We start from the raw sequence: 25,866 nt of genomic DNA, 5'->3' as shown, positions 1-25,866 counted from the left end.
CTCTCAAGAAAATACGCATACATTCCTTAGTAAAAATAACAAAAACCCCAAAAATTTTTTTTACAATAATTTTAGCACTAATTCTTATTCAAATAACTTAGCACTTTAATTTACCATACTAACTTAAACTATTTATTTGAACTAAATACAGTAGCCCAAAAAATTTTAGGAACAAACAAAATTCGTGATTCTTTTTTTAGTGATTTTTGATAAGCTGTTTCTCAAAAATAATCGTATCATGACAAAACAAAAAGCATTTGAAAGCTTCACTTTTCTGTCGTGGAATACGTGTAGATCTCTATGTGGACAAACGACAGAAATTTGAAATTTTGAAAAAAGTCAAATTTTGGAGATTTTATGGGATTTTGAAATTTTCAGTACAAATTTTGTTTTTTGAATATCTTTTAAACGTAGGGTGGACAAACGACGATTTTTGGTATACGTATAGAACTCGAGGTGGACAAACGACAGAAATTTGAAATTTTGAAAAAAGTCAAATTTTGGAGATTTTTTGGGACTTTGAATTTTTCAGTACAAATTTTGTTTTTTGAATATCTCCTAAACGTAGGGTGGACAAACGATGATTTTTTGTTTGTATCCATTTCTCGAGGTGGACAAACGATTGCCGTTTGAATTTTTGAAAAAAAGTAATTTTTGAGGATTTTGAAATTTTTACTCTGGTGTATGCGTAATATTTTTTTTTCGATTTCTCAGTACAAAATTTGTTTTTTGAATATCTTCTAAACGTAGGGTGGACAAACGACGATTTTTGGTATACGTATAGAACTCGAGGTGGACAAACGACAGAAATTTGAAATTTTGAAAAAGTCAAATTTTGGAGATTTTATGGGACTTTGAAATTTTCAGTACAAAATTTGTTTTTTGAATATCTTTTAAACGTAGGGTGGACAAACGACGATTTTTGGCATACGTATAGAACTCGAGGTGGACAAACGACAGAAATTTGAAATTTTGAAAAAAGTCAATTTTTGGAGATTTTTTGGGACTTTGAATTTTTCAGTACAAATTTTGTTTTTTGAATATCTCCTAAACGTAGGGTGGACAAACGATGATTTTTTGTTTGTATCCATTTCTCGAGGTGGACAAACGATTGCCGTTTGAATTTTTGAAAAAAAGTAATTTTTGAGGATTTTGAAATTTTCACTCTGGTGTATGCGTAATATTTTTTTTGATTTCTCAGTACAAAATTTGTTTTTTGAATATCTTCTAAACGTAGGGTGGACAAACGACGATTTTTGGTATACGTATAGAACTCGAGGTGGACAAACGACAGAAATTTGAAATTTTGAAAAAAGTCAAATTTTGGAGATTTTAGGGACTTTGAAATTTTCAGTACAAAATTTGTTTTTTGAATATCTTTTAAACGTAGGGTGGACAAACGACGATTTTTGGTATACGTGTAGAACTCGTGGTGGACAAACGACAGAAATTTGAAATTTTGAAAAAAGTCAATTTTTGGAGATTTTTTGGGACTTTGAATTTTTCAGTACAAATTTTGTTTTTTGAATATCTCCTAAACGTAGGGTGGACAAACGATGATTTTTTGTTTGTATACATTTCTCGAGGTGGACAAACGATTGCCGTTTGAATTTTTGAAAAATAATAATTTTTGAGGACTTTTTAATTTTCAGTAGAGGTACACTGTGGTGTATGCGTACTTTTTTTTAAGTTGCTATATTCATTTTTCAGACTTCCTATAAAAAAAATAGAATTTGCTCTAAAATTTTTTTGAAGGGTGGACAAACGAAAATTTTGGGTGGACAAACATGGACAAACGGTGGACAAACGAATTAGACAAATTTGGTTCAAAAATTTTGAGGTCGCAGTTCTGGCTTCACGGAGCCAAATTAGTCGGCGCAGTCGGCCAAAGTGAACACCGGGCAATTTGCAACCAGAAGTAAAATTTTTAATTAAACGTCACGTTTTGACAGATGACAAATGACAGCTAAATCGATCCGCCATTTACTTCTGCTTTATTTACCTCTATGAACCTCATTTTTGTGGACTTTTCTTTGAACAAAATGATTAAGAAATTGATTTAAGGGTGCGTCCACACTCAGTATTTATGTTATTTCATTCAGCAATCAGGAATAAAATGGATGTAAGGCTTAAATAAAAAAAGAAAAAAATTGCGATTTGCCAGACTGTCTATTAATTGCCATACAAATCTTAATAGCCTGTTGAAAACACTACTCTATTAAAATTATTTCAGATATGAACACGTTCAGTACATCGTTAAAATAAATTTAATCCGATGTTAACAATGTTATTTTTCTTCCATACTCTTTAAGACTCTTTAATTCTTATGCGTAAGAATGGAAATTGTTTCAACATTCCACATTTTAATTACGAAAACAAATATTTAAGTTGATGAAGATATCAAAGATAAGGTGGTTTTTTAAAGATATTTTATTAACTCAAAAGTTGATAAATTGCGTTTTTTTTTGCTATCAAAAGTTGCACATCTTATCAAAAACAATTAACAAGCTTTACACTCTTTGTGTATAAGTAAGCGTTAAGCTACTTCATCCAAAAAATATATAATTTTCAATTCATGATGTTGTGTGTAAATTTGTTATCTTGAAGTTTGACAAAGTGGTAGAAATGTACGTACATTATTGTATCAACGCGACGTAAAAATGTCAACTACTTGAAAATTACTATTTGACTGACTGTGTTGCCAATAATGACTAATTCTTTTTAATTTATTTTTTATAGGAAAAATCGTTAATAGATAAGGGATTTTATTATCGCAGCTATAGGGGGCTTAGGTGCGTTAAACGTTTTTTGTTGTTTAATCTTCTAATGTTAGTGAAAATTTAAAGTTCCTAGATTATTTAAAAGTGACAGTTTGTATAACCTGTCATATGAGAGCTCGAGCGTTCTCAAAAATTTTGAACCAAACTAATTTGTTTATCCATCTTTTGTACATTTTTGACCACTCAAAACTTTTTTTTTATAAAAAGTTTGAAAAATGAATAATCGCCTGAAACGCTCAAATTTTAAAATAGATGTATAAATACAAATTGCAGTCGTCTGTCCAGCTCGAGTTTTTGAAACTTTCTAAAAATCATCGTTTATGAAAAATTCAAAAAACAATTATTTTATAGCAACTTTAATACAAAATACATATACATATGTAGATTTTTTCTTAAATCAGCAAAATTTTTTTTTTGTTTTTTTTTTTTTTTTAATTCAAATTGCATTCGTTTGTCCTCCTCGAGAAATGGATGAAATCAAATTTTGTACTAAAATCCCCAAAATACTACTTTTATTTCAAAATTATTTGTATATTCGTATAAGTATTAGGTATTAAATGAAAATAATTTTATAATCCCAGTCATACACGGAGAAAAAAGTCCACCTAACAATAAGCGGATTCTGTATTAATTTAAGCGGATTTTTGCCAAGATGTCTTCCGTCTTAAATTAATCTGATGAATCTTTTTATTTTCTTGAATTTGCAAATTTAAAAGAAAATCCGCTTAACTTAAAAGGAAAATCATCTTATTTGTATGTGAAATCAGAAAAAAAAAAACTAGCAGCCACTGGTATTCCAGATCCTACAACTGTTGAGTCACCAGGCGAGTGCTATACCATCAGCCTATCTCTCTGTTGAAAATAAGTATGATAAAATTGCAACTAAAGCTGAAATCTGATGATAGTTTTTAAATTTTTATTTCGGAAGATGAAAACTCATATTAAAATGAAATGAAGTTCACTTTAAATCTAACAGAATTTAAGCGGATTCCACTTATTTTAAGCGGAAATTGTACTGTTTCAACATTAAAAGAAGATGATTTTCGGCATAAATTAAATGGATCTCTTTTAAATTTGCGCATTCAATAATTTAAGTAGATTTTTCAGCTTAATTTAAGTCGGAAGTCATCTTGGCGAAAAACTATGCAGAAATCCGCTTAATTTAATGTGGAATCCGTATGTTTTGAGGTGGTCTTTTTTCTGCATGCAGTAATTTTTTTTTTTCTAAAAACAAAAAATCAAAACGTGTACTTTAACAAAGTTGCAAAATCATTTCAAAAATCGTTTTTCCCTTTGCAAAACGAATGAGTATTTTTTTTAATTTAATATTTAAAAATGTTAATAAAAAAAAACTATTTCATTTTATATTTATACAACTTATTTCATACGTAACTTAATATTTATTTCTTTTTATTTCAGGTAAGATGAAAAACTTTATAATGTGAAAATTGTTGCAAATAAAATATTTAAGGTAATGTCCTTTTTTTTATACCAAGACTTTTTTAGTCCCACAAAATTTACAGGTTTAATTAAAATCTTTATACGTCAAAAATGATGTCAACGCACATTGAATGATTCCCATTAGTCTAATGAAGTCATCACTTTGTATAATGAGGGCGCTTTATATTAAATAATGGTATAATGTGGTTTTTTGGAAGGTTACTCCTTTAAGTTTTTTTTTTTTTTTAATTTAAGACTATTTTGTTAAGTCACGAACGTATGCGTCACATTCACATAGTGACTGTGTATAATATCATGATTTCTTAATTTTGTTTTTATGATAAGATAGAAATAAGCTTGATTAATTATTATCTTAATTTTTGTTTCCTTTTTTTTTGTTTAATCTTAATTCATTTCTGTAAGTTACACTTCGTAAATATCACTTCAAATGTCACTTTCGTAGACATATTGCTTAAGGATGACAGAACAAGGAAAGCACAAAGACAAATTATGTGAATAAAATATATCGAATACCAAATGATTACCAACGTTAAACAAGAACGAATAATTACCTTATCGAATCGATAAAGATAGAAGAAATACAAATTGCTACACAAGAAGCTTTACAGGGTGATATCTAAACCTTAAAAAAAGGAAATTTTTGAAGAAATAAATTATCCCCTAAAATCTGAATAAAAATTTTAAAACCGAATCGTTGTATTGTAATTTCATGATTAAGTTTAAGTCAAGATTTGTTTTTTTTTTTCTTTTTTAGCTATTTGAGGGTGACTCAAAGATTTTAAGAAAGAATTTTTTTTTTTTAAGTTTTTTAAGAATATTCGATCATATCTCAATTCCAGTTTTTGGTCAGTCGAAACAAATTCTTCCGTATCCGAGCTTATCATCCTGAGCGATGGTGTTCCTCAGGGTTAAATCTTTGGACCATTATTATTTTTAAAGTTCATTTATGAGTAACCTGCAACTGCGAAGAATAAAGCAGTGTGGGCCTTTTTTATGGCCATTTGTTGAAAGTTGTGTCCACACAAATATTGCAGATTCGAATTCAGAATATCAAAAACCTCTAGAAAAGTATATCTTGGTTCTTGTGGCAAAAAAAAGTTGATTTGTGTTCACCAGTCACATCAAAAACTGAGTGCTCAGCACCGTTTTCATTGTATAAGATCTTATAGACGTTACTGTTGATTCTGTAAAGCTTTGAAGAATCTTAAAATAATATAGGTAGCAGGTGGCCATGGCACAGAGGAATAGATGGATGACTTCAGAGCCAGACATCGTGGGTTCAAACCCAGCGGTCGGCTCAGAAGTTTTTTCTAAATCGCCAGCTTAACTGAAGCCACCTGTGCGATAACATGAGACAATTTTCAACTATGTCTCCTCCTCTGTGCCACGTAGTTCAGTGTTGTATGTTCTTCTCTCGTTCTTTCTCTCTTTGTCTTTCTGTGTTGTATTAATGTCTTGTGTTGTATCAGCAAAATGGACCTAGATTCCGAAGCTGCAGTGTTTCTAGTCCGGAGATTTATCTTCAGACTAGTTTAATATGTAATGTAATGTAATATAGGTAATGCCCACTTTAAATCCCACAACCTTAAAACAACGATTTCCGCTTAAAAAAACTAGATTCCGCTTTAAATAAGTTTTTTAAAAAATCGTTTCTTTGAAAAATAACAATTTCCGCTTAAAATAAGTGGAATCCGCTTAAATTCTGTCAAATTTAAGGTGAACTTCTTTTCATTTTAATATGAATTTTCATCTTAAAAAACCAACTAAAAATAATTTTTTTTAAATTATCGTCAGATTTCAGCTTTAGTTGCAGTTTATCATACTTATTTCCAATAGAGAGATAGGCTAATGGTAAATCACTCTCTTGGTTACCCAAGAGTTGTAGGATTAATTTCCAGTGGCTACCAGTTTTTTTTTTTTATTAAAATTTTCACACATAAAAATAATATGATTTTCCGCTTAAATTAGGTGGATTTCTTTGAAAATTTGCACATTTAAGAAATTAAAAAGATTTGTCCGCTTAATCTCAGACGGAAGTCATCTTGGTAAAAAATGCAGAAATCCGCTTAATTCAATACGGAATCCGCTTGTTTTTAGGTGGTCTTTGTGTGTTCATCTATTCCATCATAATTTTTAAATTACTTTTTGTAATTTAAGAAAATAAGTGTCGATGGAAACGTCGAGTTTTTTCGCTGATTATGTGACGTAAAATTATGTAAAATATGACGCCCCCTGGCGGCAAAAGTCTTGAACTATTTGTTTTTATGTTGAATGTAAAAAGTGGTTATGCAAATTTCTTATCACTTATTCAAAGGCCCATACGGGTTGATAGTTTTTGAACTATCAGCCTTACGAATTCAAGATTTTCATACTATACGATTGCACAAATGTGCATGTCATGTTTAATAATTTAAATCTATATATACAGCCCGTTGAGAAAGTAGTTCGTTGAACTAAAAATGTTTGTAAGAAATTTAAATAGAAAATTAACCTACTTCTTGCGAGGGGTTGGTAAATGGTAAGGTGGTGTACTAGTACAAACCTACCTTCTATTCTTTACAACAAAAACAACAAAAAAAAATCCCTTAGATAATAAAAATTCTTTGTTAATATATTATGTGTGTCAGATTTGAATGACTTTTTACTTTTGGCCTAGACGTAAGCAATACATAGTTTGGAAAGTAGTGTTGCAATAAGTTTTATCATACATTTATTTTATATTTATAAAAAAAATTTCAAATGTATCTTTTTTTGCTTGTTTTTTTTTCAGTGGTGACCCACCTTTTGTATTCTAATCAATGAAAGTTCAGTCACTCATAAAATTTAAAATTATATTAAAACTGTTAATTTTCTACAATTATTTCTAAAATTTAATATTTTTAAAGCCAAATTCGTTAAGTATCTCTCGACTTGACCTAAAATTTATTTACAAACAAAAAAACTATTGCTTCACTCATCACCGTTCGTTTAATTTTAAAGCTGTCTAAATTAGAAATAAGTGTTTTTGACTTTTATACGATTTATATATCTTAAATAAACCTAAAATATAAAAAAAAGACGTAAAATTTTTGTATCAATTCGTCTAAAAAAGTGAATATACACAGTCACACAAAAAAAAAATAAAAGCTCTGACCTGGGGTTACGACTAGGTTTTTCTTATAGTTTTTGGGTCGCTGAAACCGAATCCGAGGTCCGTTTTGCTCCGTAAAGTCGGGTTTTCGAGATAACCTCAAAAAATGTCACGAAAATTTTTTTTTCTTTTATCTGGATGTGCGAATATGTTAACCATATAGTTTTTGGATCGCTGAATCCAGATTCGAAGTCAATTTCGCCCTATCACGTCAGGTTTCTGAGATATCCTCAAAAAAATGTAAACATCAAAAAAACAAAAGTTCTTATCTGGGGTTACTACTAGGCTTTTCATATAGTTTTTGGGTCGCTGAAACCGAATCTGAAGTCTATTTTGCCTTAACACGTCAGGTTTTTGAAATATCTTCAAAAGATGTCAAAACTAAAAAAGTTCTTTTCTGATATTTTTTTAGGATATCTCAAAAACCTGACGTGATACGGAAAAAAAGACTTCGGATTCGGTTTAAGCGACCCAAAAATTATATGAAAAACCTAGTCGCAACCCCAGATATGAACTTTTGTTTTTTTGGTTTTGACATTTTTTTGAGGATATCTCAGAAACCTGACGTGATAGGGCGAAATTGACTTCGAATCTAGATTCAGCGATCCAAAAACTATATGATTAACATATTCGCACATCCAGATCAGAGAAAAAAAAATTTGTTCGTGACATTTTTGAGGTTATTTCGAAAACCTGACGTGATGGAGCAAAACAAACTTCGGATTCGGTTTCAGCGACCCAAAAACTATTTGAAAATACTAGTCGCCACCCCAGGTCAGAACTTTTATTTTTTTTGTGTGGCTGTGATATCAACTAAAACTCAACCCCTCAGACTATAAAATGGAATTTGACATTTTTTAAAAAAATTTTTTCCATGTCTTCTTTTTATATTGTGTATTCTTTATTGTTAAACTGTAAACTACAGGTGGGTATATCATCCCACCACATATGGTTAATTTGCTTAGTAGCAGATTAAAAAGAAAAACAAAAAAAAAAAAAATATTAAAATGTGGCTAAAGTTTCAGGTTACCTTTGTGGTTTTATAGTTTTTCTTGAGTAATTAGCTTTGTTAGGTGTTTTTTTTTTTTTATTTTCCTGTTTTTTGTTATTGTTATGCACATTTTAATTAGTTCAGCGGTTAAATTTTAGTTCTTTGTTTAATTGAACGTTTTTAAGTTATAGGCAGAAAAAAAAAGACAATTACACTATAATTGTTTTAGTAAAAAAAAAATTGTATCCATTTAAAAAATATTTTTTGATGTGAGACAAATAAGGAGTTCTAGAGAGTTATTTCCAAACCGTACATTGTACACAACTGACTCCCTATTGGACCCTATCGAATTGAACATTATGTACCTAACAATTTACGATGAGAAAATTTGTATTTTTTATTTTCTATATTTTATCATTATTTATTGTTGTTTTTTTTTAAGTAGTTGTCTCGGATTTATGTTTTTAAACTTTTTTTTATTCAAATATTTTTGAAATTAAATTTCGTGATAAATTATTTGTAAAGCCGCTGTACATTAAAAAATACTTTTTTCAGTATCTCGAACATAATGTTTGTATGTACATCAGGGTGACCCCAAGAACTTGATTTTCGAGAAAATCTGGTGCGGGAACCACTTAGATTTTTAGAAAGTCAATATTTTAGTACGTTTTGATAACTGAATATAAAATTATCTAATGTAACTTCCCTAGAATGTTTGAATTCCTCCTCTGAACTCTCAAATTTAGTAATAAAAAAAATTTAAGTTAACACTTCCTTAATTTACTTCTTCCAAAAGTTGTGCTTCAAAATAAATAACGAAAGAAATACTTTAGTATTTTTCAAGTATTAAATGCTCCAAGGTACTTGTTAAAGATTTTATTATTTAACCGCCTGTCGGCACACGAGTGCGAATTTGGCAGGTCAAAAATTTCAAATCTCCCGCACTCGTTGCGCATGCTTGGCGGAGTCATGTATTGTGTACGGGAATTATATCAATGTATTAGAGTAAGAATGGAGCAGTACATTGGATTCAGTCGCTGCACACTTACTTTACACTGGGCTCGGAAAAGTAGAGGTAAGCCAAATTTGGACTCGGTGTGCCTAAGGTGTCCACTGTACATATTAGACTGGGCCAAAAAAAAAATATTTTTTTTTTTGAAAGTTACTTCGAAAATCTTGTTCAGGATGATGAAAAAAAAAAATTTGGTGAAAATTTGAGACGTTAAAAAAAATTTTAAGAGGTCTATCATCGGTGTTTTTTATTTTTATACATGATATGATGTTTTACAACAGAACTGCTAGACGATCAAAGTAAAAAAAAATTCTGTTCATTTTTTGTTATACATGTATAAAATAAAATTTCCTACAAAAAAGATCTAATTGAAAATTTTCGTCAGACGAGCCGTATTCGAGTAATTAAGCTTTTTAAATCGAAGTGTTTTTTCAATTTGACTGTTTCACTTTGGAATTTTGTGATGAGCAAATAAGTGAATAGAAAAATAAAACCACGACAGATTCTTATAGTAAATTTAATTCTCTACAAAAAAGGCTTAATTACTCGAATACGGAATTTTCAATTTGATCTTTTTTGTAGGAAATTTTATTTTATATAAGAAAAAATGAACAGAAATTTTTTTTACTTTGATCGTCTAGCAGTTCTGTTGTAAAACATCATATCATGTATAAAAATAAAAAACACCGATGATAGACCTCTTAAAATTTTTTTTAACGGCTCAAATTTTCACCAATTTTTTTTTTCATCATCCTGAACAAGATTTTCGAAGTAACTTTCAAAAAAAAAATATTTTTTTTTTTTGGCCCAGTCTAGTACATATGTATATAATACATAATAAGTCATATTGATATAATTCTCCATAAATTTAATACAAAACATCATATTTCATGCTTTTAAAAAATCACTTTTTCAAGCAGTTATTAAAAATATATAACGGTAATTAATATAATAACGGAATTATTTTTATTTCGTCATATTATCATTTTTCTTCATTTTCCACTAAGTTTCATTACCTTATGTTCTTATTAAAAAAAAGTTATAAATTTTGGATTAGAATACAATTTTTCAAAAAAGTGTTCACAAAAAATGTCTTTATTATGGTGACAATATATTTTTTTGGATTTGTGAATACAATATTCGAATTCCTCGGAAAATTCTACATCATTTTCATATGTATATTCTCTATAAAATATTTAGACCGAAAAAAGTTATATTGACATGAGAAAGTTAAAGCCAAATTCGCACCCGTGTGTCTATCATGTCACAAATAAGAGGTTTATTATTATTATTAATTTTATAAGAAATGTAAGAATAATATAAAAAGCCTAAACGAAGTTGTTGGAGGCGTTTAAAAAAAAAGTTTTTTTTGTATATGTACATTAGGCTAGACCAGAAAATCCTAGACTTCACAGTATGTAGGTACCTACTCGGGTTTCATTACTGATTTTTTTTTTATTTATTTGATCGTTAGAGCCGGTTTTTAAAAAAACTAATTTTTTATAACTAATTTTTTGGAAAAAAGTTTTAAAATAAGATTGGTATGCTTTTTTGTAGAAATATCTAATCAACATCTAATAACAAAATTTCAAAAAAATTCAATGTCCCGTTTTCGAAAATTTGATTTTTCAAAAAAAAATTTTCAAAATTTTTTTAAAAATCCAAAAATAATTTTTTTGGAAATTTAATTTTTGGTTTATATTTAAATTATAAAAATGCTCCTTCAGAAAAAGTTTCGTTGAAATTGAATAAGCGGTTTCGGAGATAATTAAAAGATAGACCTTAACTTAAAACCAACATTTGAATTTTTTAAACAAAATCGTTGGAGCCGTTTTTTTTTACGAATGCATAACTTGATATATAGTACCTATATCGCAAGTAAAAATCATTAATGAAACCCGAGTACATACTTTAAAATCAATATATCTCCATGGATATGTACATTGTAAAATATACCTACATATACCAATGTAGGTAAAAGAACATAGATACTCTTTTTATTTTTTTAATAATAATTCCATGTGTGCAAAAACAATCTCTAATTTGTTTTTTTTTTTTTTTTCATATGAGCCGAGACTATCCCCTAACTACAAACACCACCCACGCACTCACTGTTTGTTGTTCTAATTACAAACGCATGCTAAATTTCCATTTTAAAATGAAAACATTTTCTATGCATCTTCAACACACTCTGATAGTCTTGATTGAGGTGAATTTTTTTTTTTTTATTTAATTTTACAACAACTTTATCTTCAGTTTTTATTTATGTAAATTTTATTTGTTAATTGTTTTGATATTTTATAAATATTTCTTACAAATTTAAAAAAAAATGTACATAATTTTTTAAATAAAAATTTTATTTGAAACGAAAAAAATATAAGAATTATAATCAGTTTTTAAATTTAAATTAACATTAAATTTATTAGTGTTATGATTGTACTCAACGATGGAACCACTGTATTGTAATAACATGATTTTATTTCCAATAGTTGTGACCATTTTAATTGAACAAATTTTATTAGTTAGTTCCGCCGCTTCAGACCAATAATTCTTTGATAAATCGAATCGCTTAACAGTAATTTTATTAATTATACCGGAAAAACAAAAATCAAAAATGAAAGCGTACAAAAAATTATCAATACCAACCAAACGAAAGTCTTTCACTTTGTCATCAATTGAATGTTCCTTTGACTCCCATTTATCGTTAGAAATATCATAAATTTGTAAGTATCCATAACGAAAGTCGGCAATATACATTATCCCATTATGGGCAGTTATTCTGTTTTTTATATTTGGTTTGTACAATGGTTGAAGGACTTTCCATTTTTGTGTCGAAATGTTGAAAATTTCCACCGTTTCAACAAAATTGATTTTACTGGATTTTTCAAAACCACCGAAGACACATAAATGACCGTTCAAATTGGCCAATTGACTGTCGCATCTGGCAAATTGCATTCGTGGTAAATCAGTCAACTGAAGAGTTTTCAAGTCAATGCAGCTGACCCTATTTGTTGACTCATTACCAATTAAGCCTCCAACTACGTATATTTTTTCATCAATCACAATCATAGAATGTTGGGTCATATTTTTCGAAAAAGGAGTTAATCGTCTTTTTTCAAGACTCCATTTCTTAAGTTCGTCATTATAAATTCGAATTTCAATTTCCATTTGTGTATTTAGGAGAATAGCTGCAATTTTATCATTTGGCTGAAGAGTTTCAATCTTTTCATTTAAATCAAATTCATTTTTCATCTCAGAAGTTACGGCAGTTAAGGCTGAAGTAAATTTCTGCTCTTCAATTGTTCTAGACTTTGGTAGCAAATGATATCTCAACCAATCATGAATTACGAGTAAATGACAGTTTTTGAAGTTTGTACTAACTGCGTTTATATTTTCCATAATAAACTCTACCGTCAGCAAATGATATCGAACCATTGAGAGTAATTCCAAAAACATATGTTGTCGCCTTTCTTTGTCGTATTCAATCCAAGCTATCAAACTTAGAAACACTTTTTCCTCCAAGTTGTTATAAGCATTATTTTTAAATAGTATATCTTTGAGTTCATTTTCATTAAGAAGTAAAAACTCATTTTCTTTGGTTACTTTCTCAAAGTTTTTGTAGAAAAATTTCAAAAATTTTTCACGAAGTTTAGATATTCCAAGTTTTTTAATCAAATTTAACCAACGTAAGCAATTTTTAGAATTGATATGTTTTTCAAAAAAATCACAACATCCATTGATTAAATTTTTCATTTTTAAAAATACTGCATTTTGCAAAATTGTCTCAATCGTTTCGATACTTAGTTCAATCGAACCGAAATACATAAAGTCAATAATCAATTTAAGCGACGAACTTTCGACTTGTTTCATTTCTATAGTTTTTGAAGTTGTTGAATTATCACGAAATATTTCCAAAAAGTAATCACTTGAAGCTGTTAGAACAATTTTGTGAGCTTGAATTTTGATAGAATCATTGTCAGTATTGAGATCAATATCGAAAAATTCTTCTTCTTTATAGAATTTGAGTAGTTTTTTAGAAATATTTGTCGCGTGATCATCATCTTTGAAAATTATTTTTTCATTTGTTGATAATGTTGGTGGAGTTGACATTGTAAAACTAAAAAGATGAAATTGTTATTTTAATTATTTTTGCAACAAAAAAAAAATTATAATTGCTTACTTGTATTTTTTTCGAAGAAATATTGAATTTTAATAATAGCTACGCTGCTAAAAATAACAAACGACTATGCAATCTTGTGGTACAAAATTTACTGTTCTAGAAATTTCAATAAAATTTACTTTACAATATATTTCACCTATTTTAGCAGACACAATTCCAATACCTGCTTTGTGACTAATTACTTTTGAGTAAAGAGTCATAGAGAGGTACATATGAAAGTAATTAAGTGGATAAGCAGATTTAATCATAAGTGGCTATGTACGATCTAGGTTAGGTTAGGTTAGGTAGAAATGGCTGTCAGGAAAACAACTGACACACTTAGACCATTTATTGGTCCGTTGTGATACCATGATTTTGTGAGGAAATTCCTCACTAATTAAACCAGTTGGAGCTTTTAATAAAGCGGTGAAGGTTGAAGATGTCAGTATTGATTAGCTCACTGGTATCTTCTAAGAAATATTTTTCCAGGTATTTTTTACGTCTACTGGAAAGGGCAGGACATGAGCAGAGAAGATGTTGGATTGTTTCTTCTTCTTCCTCATCAAGGCAACTTCTACAGAAGTCGTTAGAGATTACGCCAAGTCTTATGGCGTGTCTACCTATGAGACAGTGTCCTGTTAAGACACCTATTACAGAGCTGATATGCAATCTGCTTAGAGACAACAAATTTTTTGAACGTTTTGGATCTAGCCTAGGCCAGATCTGCTTGGTCGTTTGGCAAGTTATAATGTTTGACCATCGTATGTTTGTTGCCTCTATAGCTTCTTGCTTCAGCATGAGTTTGCACGTTGCGATTGGTATACCAATATTTGCCTTATTGGGTAAAATTGGTATTAGAGTTCCATTTCTGGCGAGTTCGTCTGCTTCACAGTTTCCCAGAATATCTCTGTGACCCGGCACCCAGAAAAGGTGAATGTTAAACTGTTCTGACATCTCCATGAGAGATGATCGACAGTCGCGGGCAGTAACGGAGTTTGTGGAAACCGAAGCTAACGATTTAAGGGCGGCCTGGCTATCAGAGAAGATGCGGATATCCGATGTAGATATCACGTTTTCTTTGAGCCAAGTCAGTACTTCTTTAATCGCCATTATTTCCGCTTGGAACACGCTGCAGTGATTAGGGAGACGGAAGGAGAGACTAACATTAAGTCTATCGGAGTAAACCCCGCCACCCACTCCGTCATTGGTTTTAGAACCATCTGTATAGAAATGAATTGAATCATCTCTTAGAAACTCGGCATTGTCCCATTCTGATCTATTTGGGATGGTGACTTCATAATTATTGCCGAAAACCAATTGTGGGGTGGTGTAGTCGGAGTGACTGTGGATTGATCCGAATGAATTCAGAATATTTGTGTGGCCAATAGAGTTATTGGTCCATTGAGAGATGGCTTGGAGTCGAATAGCAGTGCTCGCGGCCACCTGCTTGCTGAATATATCTATGGGTGGAAGATTGAGTAATATATCAAGAGCGGCGGAAGGTGTCGAACGGAGAGCTCCGCTGATGCACATGCAGGCTGAACGTTGGACTTTGCTTAACTTGTCTCGATATGTTACTTTTTCCAGAGCAGTCCACCAAACTGCTACCCCGTAAGTGAGAATAGGTCTGATGACTGCAGTGTATAGCCAATGAGTTATTTTAGGAGATAGTCCCCATTTATTCCCTATAGCTTTTTTGCAAGAAAAGAGTGCCACTGTGGCTTTTCTTATTCTTTCTTGTATGTTGGTTTTCCAGTTTAATTTGCTATCCAAAATAAGACCCAGGTATTTGGCTTCGCTGGCAAAATTAAGTGGAACACCATTAATAGAGGGGGGGTCTAGTTGTGGAATTTTATATTTCTTTGTAAAGAGGACAAGTTCTGTTTTTTGAGGATTTACCCCCAATCCACAGTTTGTTGCCCATTTTAGTAGCTTATTTAGAGCAGTTTGCATTAGTTCTATTATAGTATGGAGATGTTTTCCTGATATGGCAATGGCGACGTCGTCAGCGTATGCAATCACTTTGAATCCATCTACTTCTAGACCGATGTACGATCTAAGGCAGGTATGTTTTTATGTTCATCTGTTCCCTCATAACTTATTAACTACTTCTCGTAAGAAACGTCTCATTAGAAACGTCTTGCTTATCCACTGGTTATAGGATTTATAAAATCCACATATTTTTTACATAGTTCCATATGGGTTGTTTTCATTGTTATGGGTGTGACACAGTTACTTAATTTTTTGTTCGTGATTTGTCTACTATCGACTAAAATAAGGTAATTGATAGCTCCAACACCTAATGTATTTAGCTTTTAATATATTTTTAAAATTAAATTTTGTTAACTTGTCATAAAATGTCACAATCTCTAAGGTTAGGTGCAACGGGCGTGACATAAATAATTATTCATTTCTGTAAAAATTACTTAAGTATATGAAATTTTAAGTAATAAATTTTTTAATGTTAACATATTGTTTATTATTTATTTGTATTGTTTAAATGAATATGTCACACCCGTTACATTTTTGATTTATTATAATAAACTTTAAATTGCCTTAAAATATACATTTTATGCTTACTACAAAAGTAATACAATATTCATTTATATTGAATACATAATCGATTTTCTAACGTCACGCCCTTTACACCTTACCATTAGAAATTGTGACATTCCATGACAAGTTAACAAAATGTAATTTTAAAAAATATATTAGGTGTTGGCTGTTGGAGCTATCAAATACCTTACTTAGTCAATAGTAGACAAACAGCAAAACAAAAAATGAAGTAACTGTGTCACATCCGTTACACTAAAAATACCCATATGTATAAGATTTTGAAGAGCTGTAATTTCTAAAGAGTTAGAATTTTCAAAGAATGTAAACAAACTCAATACCAACCTGTTACTAGACCCTTTAGGGCCTTAAGGGTCAAAATTCATGAACCTGAAATTTTCTACATAATATACAGTACTGCTAAAAACATTTTTTGTCATTTTAATCAAATTTAATAACACAAAACTGGAACAAAATATTGTTTTGATATTTTTTCTAGGTCGTTCATACACTGAGGGAAAAAACAACTTAAAATCAACGAAAACCACGTTGTTTCAACTATTTTTCGGAATGATTTAGCGTTTAAGACGAAAATTTTAAAATGGGAGCGTATCGGAATCCCTCTTTTTATAAAACCCCTTTTTCGAAAATCCCGTCTTCTAAAATTCCGATTTTTAAAATCCCGTCTTCTGAAATCTCGCTTATTCGAAATCCCGATCAATTATAATTTCGCATTTTGAAATCCCGTCGAATCGCGAAAATCCCGTTTTTTTTTTTACAAAATACATGCATTAAACTTTATAAAAAAATCATAGGAAATAGTCAAATTCCTCAAATCGGTTTTGTTTTTTTTTTTTTTTGATAAAAATGATTATATAAAAACATTAAATGATTAAAACACCTTAAATTGAGTTTTTATCCCGATTTTGCGCGATTCATGAATTAGTTTTGTATACGAAGTATCAAAAATGAGAGTGATTCGTTCGATGTGGCCGACCCAATTTAGTTTAAGCTTCAAATGCAAGTTGATATTAAAAATGAAAAAAAAAAAAAAAAATGCGGCAAACCTATTTTGGAGAAAAAATTGTCAAATAATTATTTTTTTTTCATATCTTGGTAGTTTGATCAAATAATAAAAATTTAAAAATGCTTAACAAAAGCCTAAAAATTCGACCAAGTACTCGGCAACCCTACTGAGTGAGTACTTGTTCGTATTTAATGGATAGCAAACGACATTTTTATGATAGAAGAGGGTCTCACCTAAAATCTGATGTACATAATGTATCATACATTTTGACTAGAAAAATAGTATTTTAAATGTTTTTTTTAGCATTGCAATAGGGTTGCCGAGTACTTGTTTGTATTTTAGAAGTGGTATCCGAAATATTTCGGACAAAAGAAAAGTCCAAGCTAAAGTTATGTGTTTTGTTTACTTTTTTCATGCATACAAAATTATACTGTTTTAATCTAAAAAGATTTTTTGTATTGTTTTTTTTTTTTTTTTTAATTTGAATAGAGTTGCCATTTTTGTAGGCCTTCATTCCTTATATTATTTTATTAATTTTTTTCATTATTAAGGCATTTAAAAAAATCTTCTTATTTGATCAAACTACAAATTTGTGACATACCTAATTAGTTATGTGTCAATTTTTTTTTAAAATAGGGTTGCCAAATAGCAATTTATATTTCAAAAGTGGCAACCCTATTTTTTTTATTTTTCAGTATCTCTCATGTGACACTTAATTGTCCTTAATTTCTTTCCAAGAAAAAAAATTTCATCTAGATTCTAAAATAACAAAAGCATGTCAAACAAAGACCAATGTTGTGTAAGCTAATCCAACTTCAACCATCAAAAAGTTCCAATGCAATTTTTTTTTATTGCAAATTTATTATTCATCTTGGTATTTATAATTTTATCTTACCTAAACCAAGAAAAAAAATCCTAATTAAAAATCTTTAATTAAAAATGACAAATTGATACAAAGTAAAATTGTATTATTTCTCTGATTTTACTCTTTACAATAATAATAAAATTTATTTTCAAAGTTGCAGTCTATCCTTTTTCTCTTAAATTAATTTATCCGGTGCGCAGGTACTTGACTAAACTAAAAAAAATGTATATTTTTTAATGGATTTTACTTTTTTCTATGAAAAAAAAGCACCCCCTTGACATTTGTGTAGAGTAAAAGCTTCTTCATTCATTAAAAATCTGTTTGGCAAAATAATATAGTTGACATCCTTGGTACAAGTGCACTGAAAGTACAAACAAAAATAAGAAAAAAAAGCTTTTATGCATATACACACACGTGTGTGGGAAAATAATATCGCCCCTAGCATAAAATGAACTCATTTTGTATGCATAATAAAAGCTTGGTTTTAGTAAATGCTCTTGTTTGGTCATTGGGTGTACGTACATATGGGATAGAGAATTGCCAGTTTAAAATTCTGGAAGTGTCTGAATAATGCGTTAGGTGTTGGCATAAGACAGGTGACAGGTAGAATGTATAGCAGGTATAAATAAATGCTTTTTGGCCAGTAACTTTGTTTTAAGAAGGTTTTGTTTGGGTTCTAACATGGCTTTCGAAAATTAAAGCTTTTCTTTTCAAGCTAAATAAATATTTTAAAAACGAATCGTGTGTAAACAAAAGAATTTAAAATACAAATACATTTATTTCAATTTAAAAATAACGACAAGTGAGTCTACACGATGCTGCTAAACCCTCATCTTATTAATTGCTTCGCAATATAAAATTCACGTGATTTTTAGAAAATTACTCTATCAAGTTTTTAAAATTGAATGCGGGCAAATTTTCGAAAAATTCTGCTTTAAAAGTTCAAAAGCCAGCTTTATAAAATAATTGTCAAACGCAGTTTTTTTTTTTAAATCAAATTTTGGGTTTTGAAAATTGCATGAAAACACTTTCTAAAAACTTACGCTTTTCGTTTTTGAAAATTTCTAAATTTCGCTCGAGTTTTTTTTTTTTTTAGTTAATAATAATCTTACTTAAAGATTTTCAAAATTTTGCGAGTGTTTCGTTTTTGAAAATTTAGTAAAATAATATTCTAAAATTCACTTAAATTTTATATTTGTCTAGTTTGTTTTTAGTTTTAGATTTAGATAGAGAAAATACCTAATTAAAAAGATGAGCTGGGTTGGTTGTAAGGGATTTTATTTTTTTTTTAAAGTAAAGAGTTAAAAATATATGATTTTCACATACAACTTTTAAAAAGTATATTCGATTGAGCAGATTTTTATAACATTTTTAAGCAATTTTTTTTATACAACATTTATACAATCTGTATATTATTTGGTATTTAAAAAAAATCTTTTTTTACAAATTCGTCAAAAGTCTAATAAATATATTTTCACTTTTTGCCCATAAATGACATGGTTGCCTGGACTATACATATTTTTGAGATACCTAAATTAAAAATCAAAAAACTTATACTTATAAAGTTTTATTTCTTCAATAAGAACGAAAAGCCTATTTTTGTTGTAAAAAATGTTTTTTGTCCATTTTGTTGCCAATAACATCCATAGTAAAGAAAATTCTCGTTGGGATTCAAATCAGGGCTTTATACTGACCAATTCTTTACTAAAAAGTTGGTCTTCGAGTCTAGACAGCGTTTCCGTACGTACAATATTTGCAGTGTGTTTGGGATCATCAATGATTTCTTACATTAGATAAAGTTTTTCTTGAACAAATGTGGCCAAGTTTGATTGTAGAAAATTGAAGTAGTTTTCATATGTGCTTTCAAAAAAAAAAAATAAAAATAAAATACCTACATATTTTTTGTTTTAATTGAAAAAAAATTGAAAAATATTTTTTTAATAGAAAAATAATAAAAATAAATATTTTTTTTAAATAAAAAAAACTAAAAAAAATATTTTTTTTATACAAAAAAAAAAATATTTTTTTTTATACAAAAAAAATATATTTTTTTTTATTTATACAAAAAAAAATATTTTTTTTATACAAAAAAAAATATTTTTTTTTTTTTCAAATTAAGAAAATAAAAAATGTTTTTTAAATAAAAAAAAAATAAAAAAATATAAAAAAATATAAAAAAATATAAAAAAATATAAAAAAATATAAAAAAATAAAAAAACTATTGAAGAAAAAAATAAAAAAATATTGAAGAAAAAAATAAAAAAATATTGAAGAAAAAAATATTGAAAAAGAAATAATTTTTTTTTTTTTTAAATAAAAAATTAAAACAAAGAAGTAAAACAAAAATTATATAATATCAAGAAACAAAAAAGCACTAAAGTACTAATTTAAAATTTTTCAGATCTTTCGACCAATTTTTGTTTTAACTACACTGGCACACAAAAAAAGTGTCATGTACCAGGAACCAGACCTATCTTTTTATATGTTTTTGGGCACGCTGAATCCGAATTTCAAGTCCGTTTGGCCCGGTCACCCTCCAGTTTTGAGATGTGACTGCATTTTGTTTAAATTTTTATGACTTTTTTGGAGTTTTTTGCATTTTTCTCAAAACTGGAGGGTGTTCGGACAAAACGGACTTAAAATTAAAATTCAGCGGGTCCAAAAACATATAGAAAGATATGTCTGGTTCCTGGTACATGCAACTTTTTTTTTTGTGTGTGCCGGCGCTACCAACTATGATGACAGTAACACCTACGCTCCTTTCTATTTTTACCTCAAAATGATCCTCCAATATTGAATTCGTTGTAAATTGCATTAAATGTAAATATCCTTTCAATAAATGTGACTGGTCCTTTTAAATTCTGTGAAATTATGTTTATAAGTTCTTAAAAAGAATTGACATACAAGAAAGAGAAAAGGAGAAATAATTTGAATTTTTTTTCATTTAAATGAAAAGCTTCTCACTTTTAATTTGATTCATAAAAATGAGAATTGGCAATACCTCTTTTATGTGCTTTCCTGCCTCGTGCTGGCATAGTTTGTTTATTTTTGTTGTTCTTTCTTACCCTCAATTCAAAATTCATTCAAACCCATTTTATATAAATGTACATAAAGAGAAAAAATAGTAGGGGACTGCTAAGGGGGGCAAAGACTAAAATATATAGAATATTTTTGTTTTTGTTATTTTGCAATTTTCACGACTCGTGCTTTATACACAGCAACAACACAAACCTGCAAAAAATAAAGCTTTTTCTGCTTTCAATTTTCATCCATCCAACCTACATCAACTGGGTAACTATACTGCTACTGCAAATACTTTCTCTCTCGCACTCGAACTAACATTCAGGGAAACTCTCACTTGTCGTTGCTACTGTTGCCTTCTATACGTTGGTCGTCGTCGTCGTTGAGTCGTGGCCAGTCAACCATCGTGTATTTTGCGAAAAGGAAAACGTGTCTGATGGGACACAACAAAAAAGCTCAGCTGTAGAAAAATTTTTGTATAGCTGAGAAAAATTTAGCACAGCCAAAGCATATAATTTTTTCCAAAGGTACAAGCTGTGTCCCTACGAATCCTTTCTCCAGACGGTTAACGAGTGCGGCGCGGGTGTAAAGTGGTGCCGTTTCGTTTTTATTTTTCTATTTTCTTCCTAAAATAGAAAGAAAAAAAAAATTTTTTTTTTTGGTTTAAACAATTTTTTTTTTCGAAAATACGGATTTTCATGTTATTTTTTTTTTTTGCTTGAAAAAAAAAATTCTACGAAAAGTGACAAGTTTTTCGATGACTCAAATGTAGGTAAAAAAAAATACAAAAGTGAATTAACTGAAACTGAACGCAAACAAAGGCGAATAGTTTTATGTAATCAACACCTTTCAACGAAGTAGACGAAGACTAAAAAAAAGGACATTTTCGTCTTGTCTAACGTGGCAACGGTCGAACGACGACGCGACAACTTGAATATAACTCCAGCTCCAGACTAAGTATCATTACAATTTACCAGCAGGACTAAAAAGTACTACCTTTTTTTTTATCCCTAAATCGAAAATCGATTTATGAAGCTAAATTAGGGCTTGCAACGAGAAAAAGAAAAAGGATATTTATCCCTAATGGGTGTCCTTTCATTAAAGCCCTAACAACATGTGTATAATAAAAAATTAAAAAAAAAAAAAAAAATTACAAAAAAAAAAAACTAGAAAAAGTTCAATGAATCCTAAGGACATTTCTCTGTAAATTAGTCTCTGATAAGTTTATACCTAATTTGGATTAATTGTCAACATTTTTATTGTGTTGTTGTTGTGTTACATTGATGACCAAATTACATGTTTTTATTCACTTACACTCACTCAGAAAATCAGGTTAAATTGTTTAATTCTTTAACTGCAATATGACGTGTATTTCGGATAGGTTTTACAATATTTTTTACCTCTTTTTCTGGTGAGGATATAATATGTTAAATAATTATATGTGATTAAGGACACGTTTTGTGTGAGCCTGAGCAGCAAACACACACCTAATCGTTTTTCTTTTTATATTTAACCTTGAAAATAGGGGAGAGGGGAGGGACAAAATAGGGGGGTTAATAATAAATACAAAAGAAAAAATTACTATTTATGAGCTACTCTTGAATATTTTTTTTTTACATAAGGACTATGTTTTTGAAGCACCAATATAACTTGTATTAAAGAGAATTTTTTTTTTTTTTTGTTTTTATGACCAAGGACAATGGTTTATGTGGTAAATATTTTATATGCAGTACCTATTACCTTTTTGCTTAAGGTCGTCTTATTTTGTATTAGAGAGAGTGAGAATTATTTCACCCATGCACTCGAATGGTATTTTTTGTTTTTTTTTCTTTTGAAGATGTGATTTTATTTCATTTTTATAGCCAAATCGATATGCTGTTAAATTGGTAACAGTGTTTTTACCGTCATCGTCGTCGTTGTCTCCAGAGGTTGTTAACCTAAATAAAGAATCTTTTTTTTTTTTCTTACGAATTTGATTGATTAGGTTTTTTTTGGGGGGTAATGATTTTCAGAATTCAATCAAGAGTCCTTAAATATTGAACTTTGGTTTTTTTTTTCAGAAAGGTATCAACCTTTTTGTAAAATTTTGGAATGGGATTTTTTCTTGAGATTTTATGGGCTTAAGAGTGTCTCATCAAAAGTTTTACCCCGTGTCTAATACGTTAATTCATTATTAAAATTCTAAGCGTAGTAATATTGGAAAATACATCAGTTATCATTGCGTCATAAAAGCACTTTGGAAAACTATGTTCAATAAAAAAAAAAAAACTTTACCAATTTGTTCCTGCAAAATCTACTAATGCACACTGATAGTCCAAACGAAATCGGTCGAAATATTCTATAGATAATAATACTGCTTTTAAAACTCTTTATTACCAAGTACATATTGCCAGGAGAATTAATTCAAAATACTGTATTTCAAAGTTCTGATACAAAATTTCTGTTTTTAAGAATGTATTATCTTAATTCTAAACGATTTTTTAAATGGTTTTAAACTTAAAATGATTTATGTCATTAGATTTCTTGTTCGAGTATAACGAAGAATTAAATTTTTTTTTTGAAAATTGTTGGAGCCGATTTTAACAAACATTCTATGTACAAATGTTCAAAATATTTCCAAAAAAAAAAAAAAATGGTATGCCGTTCTGAATCAAATTTCAAATTTACATATTCTAAACAAAATTAAAGAAAAAATCATTTATCCATTTTGAAAAAAAAAAAAAAATTATTTCAAAAAAATTAATTTTAAATTTGTCTTAAAAAATCCAAAATTTGTATTTAAGAAATTTTTTTATTAAAGTTTTCATTGAAAACGGTTAAATTATTCACGAGAAAGTCAAAATCAAAACAGCAACGATTCCATGACAGTACCTAACCATTAATAAGAACAAATATTTTTGTTTATTTCAAAAGTAGGACCTTGTTTACGTCAGTATACGTATTTTTGGTAATCAATATCGATAGAACTGTTTTTGAAAAAAAAAAAAATTAAATAAAATAATGTTTTGTTATTGGTCATAATGTTAATTTTGGTCCTAACAAAAGGCAAATGCATTTAAATAAAAACAATAATAGAAAAATTATGAAAATGACTCAAACAATTAAAAAATTTTTTTTTCTCAAAATTCTAAGTCATTTAAATTAAATGGCATACTTGGTTTGGAGATAAAAACCATTTAAAAAGATATTTTTGTTATATTTAGAGATGCCTCGAACATTGATTTGGCCGAATACCGAATATTCGGCCACATTCCTCGGCCGAATACCGAATATTCGGCCGCCGAATATTCGGCCAAGGACACTCAGAAAAAAACGTTGGTAATTTAAAAAAATTTATACTTTGTCTCAAGAATAGATGTGGCTTAAAAAATTCCCAACAACATAGTATTGTAATGATGAATAACTGAACTACTTTTAAGATAAATGTCTGAACACACTACCTACTACTGCAAAGGTAGACATCTAAAATCGAATTATATATGAGGACTGTTCGCCAAGATCGAACGGCGGACCCATACAAGTGGTGGTCAAAACATACTACAAAATTTCATATTTTGAAAACATTTGCAAAAGTCTACCTTTCTTCTCCTGGGACAAGTGTTTACAGCGAAAGACTATTTTTCGAAGCAGGAATAGTCTACGAAGATAAAAGTAATCGTTTACTACCAACATATGCGGAACCAATAGTTTTCATTCACCACAACTTGCCTTTAGTAGATTATGGGCCATTTTTTCCACTATTACTCAACTTTGAGAAAAATCTGAAGTTGGCAAGCTTGAGAGTTAGCTCCAACTCGAGATTTTAATCAAAAGCTGAAAATTTGTTTTATTCAATAATTCTTAGCTTGTTCCAAACTCAAAGTTGCCCAACTTGTTGTTTTAATAATATCCCTAGGTGATTTGTGACAGTCAATTTCACAAACTGTCAATTTCGAATATTATTTTGAATGATGTGTCGTTTAAATTGAAGTTTCATAGGTTTTTTTTTTAATTAATGGTTTCATATGTTTATTGATTTATTCAAACCAATAAGATTTCGAGGGAAACGCACCCAATTTACAATGATTTTCCAAGATTACAAAAAGAAACTCCTACACAAAAATGTTTTTTTGCAGAGAAAAAAATCAAACAAATAAAATCAATTTTTATCACACAAATCACTTTTGCATTTATTTTAAACAAACATTTAAACAAACTTTTGAAACAGAAATAATAAAAAAAACTCAAGTTTGCTCGAAAACTTCTGATAATTCCTGAAGTTGAAAAAATTAAAGTTGATAAACTTTAGATTTGAAAATTGAAAGTTAAAAACGTCAACTTTCAGTGAATGAAAACAATTTTTCAAGTTGAGAATAAAAATCCTCGAGTTGTTTTCAACTTCGAGTGAATAAAATCGCCCTATATGTACTAAAATTAAAATTTTTTAATAAAACACACATTTTGGTATAATAATTTGTCTTTTTTCTTCTCCATTTGGTATTCGGTATTCGGCCGAATAGTTAAACTATACTATACCGAATACCTAAAAAATAGGCCGAATACCGAATAGTGGCCGAATGTTCGCGGCATCTCTAGTTATTTTAATAACATTTCTTATGTTATTTTTAAAGTTAAATTTTCTTACAAAATTTATTTAATTTTTTTTTTTATGAATTTTTACATATAAAGCTTGAATATTCTAAGCACCCTTAACAAAGGAGCAAGTACTTGCAATCAATCGTGCATTTTATTTAAATAAGTAATAAAGGGCAGATGCAATAAATTTAAAACAAACATAAAACCTTTTTAAAAAATCTTCTTTAAATATAGATCCCATTTTGAAAAATTAATAAACTGTCTCATTACGGTTATAGCTTCTTTGAGAATA

General features: G+C 29.1%; 1 protein-coding gene across 4 annotated transcripts in view; it reads left to right on the top strand.

Annotated features, from left to right (window-relative positions):
• The window catches only part of LOC129910828 (hippocampus abundant transcript 1 protein), a 104,579-nt gene that overhangs the window by 15,997 nt on the left and 62,716 nt on the right, over positions 1-25,866 (top strand). For 2 of the 4 annotated variants that reach the window (XR_008771556.1, XM_055988402.1), the window contains exon 1: positions 21,628-21,767. The exons of 1 other annotated variant lie outside the window; for it this stretch is intronic. The gene's annotated coding sequence lies outside the window, so the exon portion shown is untranslated. Of the gene's footprint in view, positions 1-21,627; positions 21,772-25,866 lie in introns of those variants that run through there. One more of the 4 variants, XM_055988403.1, reaches the window with a different exon arrangement.

Source organism: Episyrphus balteatus, chromosome 2 (genome assembly GCF_945859705.1).
Source record: "Episyrphus balteatus chromosome 2, idEpiBalt1.1, whole genome shotgun sequence".
NCBI lineage: Eukaryota > Metazoa > Arthropoda > Insecta > Diptera > Syrphidae > Episyrphus > Episyrphus balteatus.
Note: the sequence above shows the minus strand (reverse complement) of the source record. Positions and strands in the feature narration are given on the sequence as shown.